Here is a 10,829-nt window from a genome sequence, read left to right as displayed (position 1 = left end):
GCTTAAGGGTTAAACAACAAGGTTATTGTGTAACCTCAATTGAAGCCTATGGCTAAAATATAAAAATATAAAATAGGTCCTTACACCACCCACTTCGCTCAAAAAACACAAAGTCAAAAATAAAACTGAGTAATTCCTAGACAGTGAGAGAGAAGCACACTGACTTCACCTTAGAACCCTTCTGAGGGCGGTGCTTGGCGGGGGTGGGGGCGTGTGGGGGGGTTGGGGGTGGATAATGGGACCTCTGAGGGTGTGGCCCAAAGGGCAGGGCCCTTTGGGAAGGGGCTTTCTGGGGGAGGGGCCCTTCTGGGAGCAAAGCCCTGGGTGGGGGTGTTCCCTCTGGGGGCAGGGCTGGGAGCAACCCCAGAAACCTGGCCCACAGAGAAGCTGGTCCTGTCTCTCCCTCTGCTCCCTATCCCCAGGGACCCCTAGGCTTGGAGACTAAAGTCAAAATTAAAGCCATATGTCTAAATGGTTCATACTGTGGTTGGGTAGTGTTTTTAACATATTAATTGACTGGTTTTTCTCAGTATTTGTCAAACCTTTCCCAACTCAAGGCTTTCTCTTAAGCAGCAGCGCAAGGCTGGCCCTTCAGTTGGGTCAAGCTGTTTGGTGATTCTGTGTAAAAACCCACCCTCTTGCGCTGCTCAGGAGGGCAGTGTTGCATCCTAATATAAACATAAATATATATCAAAACTTTTTACAAATTATATTTATATGTATACATTCCATTCTATGTTTACATATATATGTATAAAATAAAAATAAAAATATTGTTTAAAAGGCTGTTTTGCTGGGCGCCTGGGTGGCTCGGTGGGTTAAAGCCTCTGCCTTCAGCTCAGGTCATGATGCCAGGGTCCTGGGATCGAGACCCGCATCGGGCTCTCTGCTCAGCGGGGAGCCTGCTTCTCCCTCTCTCTCTGCCTGCTTCTCTGCCTACTTGTGATCTCTGTCTGTCAAATTAATAAATAAAATCTTTAAAAAAATGCTGTTTTGCGGGGAACCTGGGTGGCTCAGTCCTTAAGCGTCTTCCTTCCACTCAGGTCATGATTTTAGGGTCTTGGGATTGAGGCCCACATTGGGCTCCCTGCTCAGCAGGAAGCCTGCTTCTCCCTCTCCCACTCCCCCTGCTTGTATTCCTGCTTTGTCTCTCTGTCAAATAAATAATTTTTTAAAAAGAAATACTTTATTTAAAAAAAATAAGTAAAATGCTATTTTGCCCTCTATCCTGGTAAGATGGAACACATTCCTAACAAGAGATCTTCCTTGACTCCGTGATAAAAATTTAACATTGTCTTAATGAATCCTCACAACATCTGCCCCCCCAACCCTTCTCAGATGTTACAATTAAGGTTCAGTGAAGTCCAAACACTGGGCCTGAGGTAATATATCCAGTATGTGGCCTCTTGCCATAGTCTAGCAGCCCAAATTGGGGGTGAGGGTGTTTGAGTGTCATTGGCCAGGATGAAAAAGCTGAAAGATGAAAAGAAGGGTACTCTTGCTTTTTGGCCCCAAAAAAAGAGGATTTAGAAAGAAAGAGACCAGTCGCCCAAAGGAGGAGGCTCCACACTTATCCCAGCTGGGCAGAAGTCAGAGCAGAAGGGAAACTCCCATCACCAAGGAGAATGGGATTCTCCTTCATACAAAAGCATAGGATCCCTCTCACCTGATATGTTTCTGTCCCATAGTCGTCCCCCTGTGCTTGCCCCATAATATCATTCTCAGGAAATGGCTGAGAGATACATTCAACTTGCAGAATTACAGCAAATAAAGTAATCTTTGACCCATCCTGGGAGCTTCTGATTACTGGGAGGGGCCAAGCCATCCTAGGGCAAGTGCACTCATTTCAAGAACCAGTAAAATGACTCCAAGAGTATCATAAAGGCTAGTGATCATGACTGGTCCAGAAATATTTCTGGGAGTCCCTTTTAACATCCCTCCCATCATTTCTTCTCATCTCCAAGGGAATGGTACTTAGGTATTCTGAAAGAAATATGCATGACTAGTAAACTGTGTGTGACCCCGCCGCCTAATTCATCCCTCACCAGCAAATAACTGATGGTTTGAAGGATGAATACTCCCCTGGCAGGGCAAGAGCTGAAGCAGAATGTATGGGGCGAGGCGGCTCTTCCCCCTGGATATAAATAATTAAACCCAGTAGCCACCCTTCCTGCCTGGCCACTGTCATTTAGGTATGGCTGATTATCCCTAAATGGGAATGAGATGGGGGCGGGGGTGGGGGAGGGAAGCAGGTGATGGTCAAAAAAACTACAGTAGCTGCCACTGAGGACATAAAATGCAGCATTATGATGCTGTTGAATCAGAACATACCACTACCTGAATCTGTAGCTCTTTGAGGATTTGCAAATCAACTAATTATATTTTTCTTGGATTCTTCCCATACAATTAGAAAATTTATAATAGAGTCCATGAACATTATTAGTTTTACCATTTTAAACCAGCAATCACACTTTGATTTTTACAACAAAAGCAGAAATATAAACACACACATTTGGATCAGTTTTCTGTTAGTCTGTCCGGACTTCAAAATCCTATTCCTCAACATAATGCACACCAAAGTTCTGGATTAAACAAGAAATTAGATGGCACCTGAACACTTGGTTTAATATTCTCTAAAGGACTATGCAACTTATTTCTTACATTATGACATTGTTTTACAAATATCCACACTTTTTAATGTTAATATTTTAATCATGATTAAAAAATCAAACATAAAAATTTCTACTTTTTGCTTTTGCCCCCTCCATTTGGAACTTATTTATAGCCTGATAATTCAAAGGTCCCCATGTTTATGAAAATCTGGACAGAAATAGCTCTAAGATCCCATTCAGAACTTGATATTAATCTAAGTCTTTTGGCTCCATTTATCCTGAGAGCAAAGTGTAGGACAAAGGATTTGAGTACTGTTAGTTTATCTGGGGGATTATCCAAGGTAGAAAAGAATGGGAAAGTGAGACAGTGAAGAAGCAACTTTGTCAAAAAGGTACATTGTTGATATAATTGTTGTGGATAGAAAATGAAGGCTTGCTTTTACTGAAAGTTCCTGAGAAACTTCTTTAAGTTGTCCTCATGAAGACCTGAAAACTGACAATTTTATCTATGGTTCTTATTTCCACTTCACTGAGAGCTGTCCTCGGAGGACATTAATTCTCCTACACTTTTGGGTTGTGTTGGAGACATTCTAAAATGAGAGAGAGAACATGAGATGCTATCCGTGTTACATAACTGTGATTTCCCATGGAACTATCCACCACAGGTGTGGCTATAATCAGGTGTTGGGCCTTGATATCAGAGGTATTTGAGGCAGTATCATTTTAGGTTAATCACTATATCTGAAATTTCCAAAAACTTCAACTGATGAAAATTTGATTATAAATCTACAAATATAACAATAAATCTACTGTATTCAAATTATTTTCATAGAAATTCACAGAAAAGCATCAATTGATTAATATTTAAATGTTACAAAATACTGAACTGAAAGAGTTTGGTCATATAACAACGTGTAAGAAGTAGAACTTAGGTTTAGGTTAGAACTCAGGATGCATTTGAGACTCAGTTAAGAAATTGAATGGAGGGAAGCCTGGGTGCCTCAGTGGGTTAAGCCGCTGTCTTCCACTCAGGTCATGATCCCAGGGTCCTGGGATCGAGCCCCAAATTGGGCTCTCTGCTCAGCAGGGAGCCTGCTTCCTCCTCTCTCTCTGCCTGCCTCTTTGCCTGCTTGTCATCTCTCTGTGTCAAATAAATAAAAAAAATCTTAAAAAAAAAGAAATTGAATGGATGTCTGACTATCTTATAGGTTTGCTAAAAATCAGTGACTTTGTGTTCACTTGTGGCTATGCAGGAATTTTTAACTTTCTCTAAGAAGCTATTAGATTTGATTATATAATGGCAGTAAAGGATGGGGAAAAGCAAAGTACAAACCCCATAAAGACAAAGACACAGAGTATGAGAAACGAGTAATAGATAAGAAGAATCAATGCATTTGAGGAAAATGGGAATTGAAATACACAATGATTGTTGATTTTTTCAGATGGAGAAAACAAATCTAGCTTGCAAGAAGGAAATAACAGAAGACATGTTGTGATGTGATACAGAATCCTGGAAAAGGCAGTAACGTGGAATAAAGGAGTAGGGAGAGCATATCAGGTAATTTGGATAGGAAGGAGTTAGGAGATAATTGCTTGATAAATTTTATATGGCCCACTTAAATGCACAGATTTCTCTTCTTTAATTTATATGGAGAACAGGGCGTCCTTTCTCTTCCCTTTCAGAGCACCAGAGGTGTACTCTTTCAGACTGAAAACCTGAAAAGCTCAGGACTCAGTTGCTTAAGCACAGCTGAGAGAACATATTTCAATTAAGATTTACATTTTGCTTTATGTAGTAGACTGTCAAAAGTGGTTTAACCATAGTTTTTCATTTAACAAGAGGACTACAGAGAGTGTTTTCGGGTGTTGGTTCAGAGTCTTAAGAAAGTCCAGTGAACTATCTTAAAGGTTTTCATGGCTTTTTATTCATGGTTGCAAAAATTGCTGTTGGAGTTCTCACTATTAAGCCCACATTTCTGGCAGAAAGATAGAGGTAAAAGAGAATGATATCTTGTAAGACTGATACTTTGTCATATGGTTACAATGTAACTAGAAAAGAGACAATAAAATATTTGATGTTGTTTTAAGTTTCCTGTTGTCAGTCCCTCAGTGCTTTCTGATATTAAAGGAAAAAGTAGATGGATATTGACCTGGCAACTATCAACACCTGTCAGTCTCTCTTGGATAACCAATATCTCTATAATCTCTTCTTCCCAGTAAAAAAAATATATATATTCATAACCCACACTGTGCCATCTCAAGTTACTGCACCAAGATAAAATTACAATGATTTTCAGTCATTCCAAATGGACAGAATACCCTTCCTTATGATATCATGTCTTATAAGATGGATATTGCTACCAATATACCCAGATGTGACTGTGGAAGATACAGGAAAAAAATAATAATCTTTATACATTCCTTGGGTTGACCCTGTTTACACAGATGCATTACTATTAGAAAAGGTTGGTTTGGGACATTGGAATGAATTTACTTAATGGGTCTGTATGTAATTGGGTTGGAGGAAATTTTTAATTTCTACAAAAATTATTAGAATTCTACCTTATTCTCTTTTGTTAATTTTCACATGTTAACAAAGCCAACGTTTTTGTCTAGCAGACAAGATCTTAAATCCTAACAAAACTCAATTTTTTCCTTTTTTTTAAAGTTTGAGAGCCTCATGTTCTCTCATGCTGCTTTAAATACAACTCAAAAAAAGGGAGCTAAATGGGGCAGTAAGACCAGACTTTTTATTTTATTTTATTTATCTTATTTTTAATTAAAAAGTTAAAGATTGTATTTATTTATTTGAGAGAGAGAGAGAGCATGAGTGGGGCAGGGGGAGGTAGCTGCAGAGAGAGACTGAGAAGTATACTCCCTAATGAGCAGGAAGCCCAATATGGGGCTTGATCCCAGGATCCTGACTGAGATCATGACCAGAGACAAAGGCAGGTACATGTGCAAAATCCCTTTTTTCTGGGAAACAATACTTTACAAGAGATGTTTGAAAAAGTACTGGGGAATCAACTTTAATCGGAGATACAAAAATTTAATTGACTTTTGTAAAGCTACAGGGATCCAAATGATGGGAATCCCAGCCCGTTTAGGTTGTGGACCACAGAGTATTCTTCTCTGTAATATTTTATTTTCTTCCATGTCTACTAACTCCAGTCCAAGTTCACTGATCTCATTTTAGATAGTGCAAAACCTGGCAAAGAATACCAAACAAGTGCCCAATATTCTACATTTATTATATCATTTCTAACATATAGAAGTGTGTTATCAAGGCTGGTTCTGTGAATGAACATAGTTATGCTAAAGTGTGTTTTTTTCTCCAAGAAATTAAATGCATGATTATCACACAATTATAAAATACTTGTGTCAAGAATTTTTATTCAAAAATTAATAAGAGAAGCAGATATTAAAACTAGTTCACATGGTACTTTGGGATATAAGTAGAGTTGTGTAGCAGAAGTGCTCTGGGCCCATAATTTGGGTTATAGAATTTATGTTTTCTAATGAAAAATCATTAACTTGCATTATTGTTAACAAGAATCTTGTGCATTACCATCAGTTTTCTATATTATAACCTGTTGCTCTACAGTTTGTAAATAACTTTGTCAATAGCAAGCTAATAAACGGTGTGACTCCAAAGGATTGAGATAATCTCCAGAGTTTCTGCTACATAATGCCCAGGACTCCATTGAAAGGACACCTAAGAATTAATTTTGCCCAAAAATTTGATCATTGTTTTCACTGTCCTTACCTATTTTCCAAACCTAGTCCTTTTGATCACCTTTCACTCTGTGGACAACCCTGTATCTGATTGACTTGTTAATTCTGGGAATGTTTTGCAGATTAATTTGCTTGCCAGAGGTGGTTCCTCTAATTGATGTCTAAGAACCCTAATTAGTTAAGAATACTTTTTTTTTTAACATTTTCATTGCTATTTGTTATTATTATTATTGCTAATATCTCTATTATAAATAATTCACAATGGCATCTATCTGACAAAAGACAAAGAGCTGGCTACTAGTAGAAAAAGTACATTTGACTCTGTCAGTGAAAATGGTAAAGGGATTTGAGAAAATAAGGCAAAGCACTGGAATCATGTGTTAAAACTTGAAATATTATAGACACATTTACTTAATTTCTAATACTGTTGTTGCTTATAATTAAATAAGATGTTTTCCATGAACCACGCATTACAGCAAATATGTTGTTTATACAGATTAAATTTTCATCAAAATGGATGCCTGGGTGGCTCAGTTGGTTAAGCAGCTGCCTTTGGCTCAGGTCATGATCCCAGCGTCCTGGGATTGAGTCCCGCATCGGGCTCCTTGCTCGGCCGGGAGCCTGCTTCTCCCTCTGCCTCTGCCTGCCATTCTGTCTGCCTGTGCTTGCGCTCTCGCCCACTCCCTCTGATAAATAATTTAAATCTTAAAATAAATAAATAAATAAATAAATAAATTCTCATAAAAAAATTGTAAGTGTATTTTATTGTAGGATCATGATCAGCATTTTGCAGATGAGAAAAATGAAATTTGGAAATGTCTCTTCAAATCCCTCATACAATATCTGGCCTAGATAGAAGGATATACTATCACAATTGAGGAAGATAATTGAGATTACTTAAAATGATAAACTTTATTGTTTAGGGTTTTTTAAAAGTTTGCCACAGATTCAGATTCTTTTAAAATATGTATCTATTTTGTGTACAGAGAATGAACTGAGAAGTAAAAAGAAAGTGATATATCAGTGCTACCAACTAATGGCTATACTATCATCACCTTATTTATGAACAATGAAACAGCGTGCAATATTTAAATCAATTTAAATAAATTCCTATTCATTTTATATATTTATAAATTTAAATAAATTCTTATTTATTTATTATTAAAGAAATTCCTCTAACAAACAGTATATGTTGAAGGTTCCTAGCAGAAAAGTGTTGTACTTCATGGAAGTAATCAGAAAATATGATCTAAAATTCTGCTTTCAAGGGCGCCTGGGTGGCTCCGTGGGTTAAAATTCTGCTTTCAAGAAGCTATAACAGTAAGTACTGAGCTTTAGCTATTATATGCTATGGATGAATAACTGAAATCTACATTTGAAACTAATGGTACACTATATGTTAACTAATTGAATTTTTAAAAGATAGTAGAAAAAATACCACTATTTCATAAAACAATATTCCCAACAGGCTCTTTTGCTTTAAAATACTCACTTTGTAATGAGGGTCATTACTTTTGTCTAGCCAATTCTTACATCACTGTTTATCCCTTCTCTGCTTTATTCCTTCCCAGTATCAATAAAGGCTCACTTGGGGTACCTAGAAGCCATGAGAAAGCTTGTAATAGATCTGGCTGGCTTTCACCAGCAATTTGACCACCATGTGCACAGGGAAGTCTATTGATAAAGGCTTTATTGCAATAAATTGCAAATACATGGATGATTTTTAATTCTCTTTCTTGAGGTCTTGTTTCATGATAATAAATTTAGGGTGGCTTATTGGAATGGATGTTATTAACATATTTTCATAGTTCTAAGTACATAGAATTGTAAAATAGATTAATGAATGTGGCATTACTGACAACTGTCCTCATTTTGAAATCAAATTACAGTGTACTGAGCTGAGGAGGCAAAGCAGATTTGGGATTATGAGTGAACTAATTGAAAAAAGTCTTAGGGGTGTGATCAGACTATTGGGTAATTCAGTAGAAAAATGTCAACTGATTGAGATTCTGTGTTCCCTGATTTCAGAGAGAAGTTAAGATAAATAAGTAACACGAGGAGACTAGGAAGCCAAACATAAGTGAAAATTTTGTGCCAGGGTGTGTATACATCTGTTTATCTTCTTGCTTTACCATTAAGGTTGTTCCTAGAGGAGAGTTTAAATATGTGTTGGAGCTAATCTCTGTGGATTACACAAGAAACCACATCCTACAGCTCTCCCTGAAACACCCCTTATGATTTCAATGTAACTTGGTTTTTGCATTTTTAGAAATAACAAAATACTTTGCAAACTCATCTACTTTATTATTTCTACAAGTTACCACCACAAGTGAGTCAGCTGGCTCCACATTTTAACACAGTGACAGTCACAGAGGAATGGAGGAATGAGTCGAGTTATCAATATATGTGCTTTTAAGAAGTATGACAGGGTAGCAGCTATTTCCAGGAACCAAAACATGGGTCAGCAGCTGTGCAGGAAAAGTGGTGGAATAAATGACTCATTTCAGAGTTCTATAACATATTAGTTCTATAATGTATCTTCAGCACCCAATTACCCGCTTTGATCTAAAGATAAGGATTTACAGTTAAGGTCCCATTTATGATTTGACTGGTAGGGTCTGAAGAATTTTTACTATTGTTTTGACTATTACTTGAAACCTATAGTAGTACTTGGGATATGTGTTGTGTAATCTGTGAACATGTGCTAATTTTAGATTAGATAATTCCTGTCTCAAACCCCTGTTAATTTGTTTGTTTTTGATTACTTGTTAGTGGTTTCAGTAAATGGATATATCTGAACAATAGCAAAGCCACTATTAAAATAAGTTATTATTATATAGAGCATGGAATTGCACATTCCTCCTTTGAATCCGACAGAGTTTCACCATATCCTTAACAATTTGGGGAAAACATGCTATTATTTTTCTTTATAAAATTTCTCCTGTTAGGCTGTGATGATTGTCATCAGCAGTAACTCCTCTGAAGGCTTTGTCAAAAGAGTTGAAAAAATTGGAAAGGTGTGAAGGTAGCTGTTTGCTGAATATAAAGAGAAGAGCATTGAAGTACAATTCACATTCTTACTTCTCTTTCTATGCTTTCAAATGTTTGACATTTGAAAATTTTGCTTCTAGAAGAGATGCCCTATATAATTCTTTTTTTAAAATTTTTTATTTTTTATAAACATATATTTTTATCCCACGGGGTACATGTCTAGGAATCGCCAGGTTTACACACTTCAAAGAAACCCTAAGCCCAGCAGGAGAAGAGAAATCGTAATGATCAGAGCAGAAATCAATGAAATAGAAACCAAAAAAACAATAGAGCAAATCAACGAAACGAGGAGCTGGTTCTTTGAAAGAATTAATAAAGTTGATAAGCCCCTGGCCAGACTTATCAAAAAGAAAAGAGAAAGGACTCGAATAAATAAAATCATGAATGAAAGAGGATAGATCACAACTAACACCAAAGAAATACAAACTATTATAAGAGCACACTATGAGCAACTCTATGCCAACAAATTTGACAAACTGGAAGAAATGGATGCATTCCTAGAAACATATAAACTACCACAACTGAACCAGGAAGAAATAGAAATCCTGAACTGACCCATAACCAGTACGGAGATTAAAACAGTCATTAAAAATCTCCAAACAAACAAAAGCCCAGGGCCAGACGGCTTCCCAGGGGAATTCTACCAATCATTTAAAGAAGAACTAATTCCTATTCTCCTGAAACTGTTCCAAAAAATAGAAATGGAAGGAAAACTTCCAAACTCATTTTATGAGGCCAGCATCACCTTGATCCCCAAACCAGACAAGGATCCCATCAAAAAAGAGAGCTATAGACCAATATCCTTGATGGACACAGATGCAAAAATTCTCACCAAAATACTAGCCAATCGGATTCAACAGTACATTAAAAGGATTATTCACCACGACCAAGTGGGATTTATTCCAGGGCTGCAAGGTTGGTTCAACATCCGCAAATCAGTCAATGTGATACAACACATCAATAAAAGAAAGAACCAGAACCATATGATACTCTCAATAGATGCTGAAAAAGCATTTGACAAAGTACAGCACCCCTTCCTGATCAAAACTCTTCAAAGTGTAGGGATAGAGGGCACATACCTCAATATCATCAAAGCCATCTACGAAAAACCCACTGCAAATATCATTCTCAATGGAGAAAATGTGAAAGCTTTTCCACTAAGGTCAGGAACACACCAGGGATGTCCATTATCACCACTGCTATTCAACATAGTACTAGAAGTCCTAGCCTCAGCAATCAGACAACAAAAGGAAATTAAAGGCATTCAAATCAGCAAAGAAGAAGTCAAATTATCATTCTTTGCAGATGATATGATACTATATGTGGAAAACCCAAAAGACTCCACTCCAAAACTGCTAGAACTTGACAGGAATTCAGTAAAGTGTCAGGATATAAAATCAATGCACAGAAATCAGTTGCATTTCTCTACAC

This window comes from Mustela lutreola, chromosome X (assembly GCF_030435805.1).
Source record: "Mustela lutreola isolate mMusLut2 chromosome X, mMusLut2.pri, whole genome shotgun sequence".
Lineage (NCBI taxonomy): Eukaryota > Metazoa > Chordata > Mammalia > Carnivora > Mustelidae > Mustela > Mustela lutreola.
Note: the sequence above shows the minus strand (reverse complement) of the source record.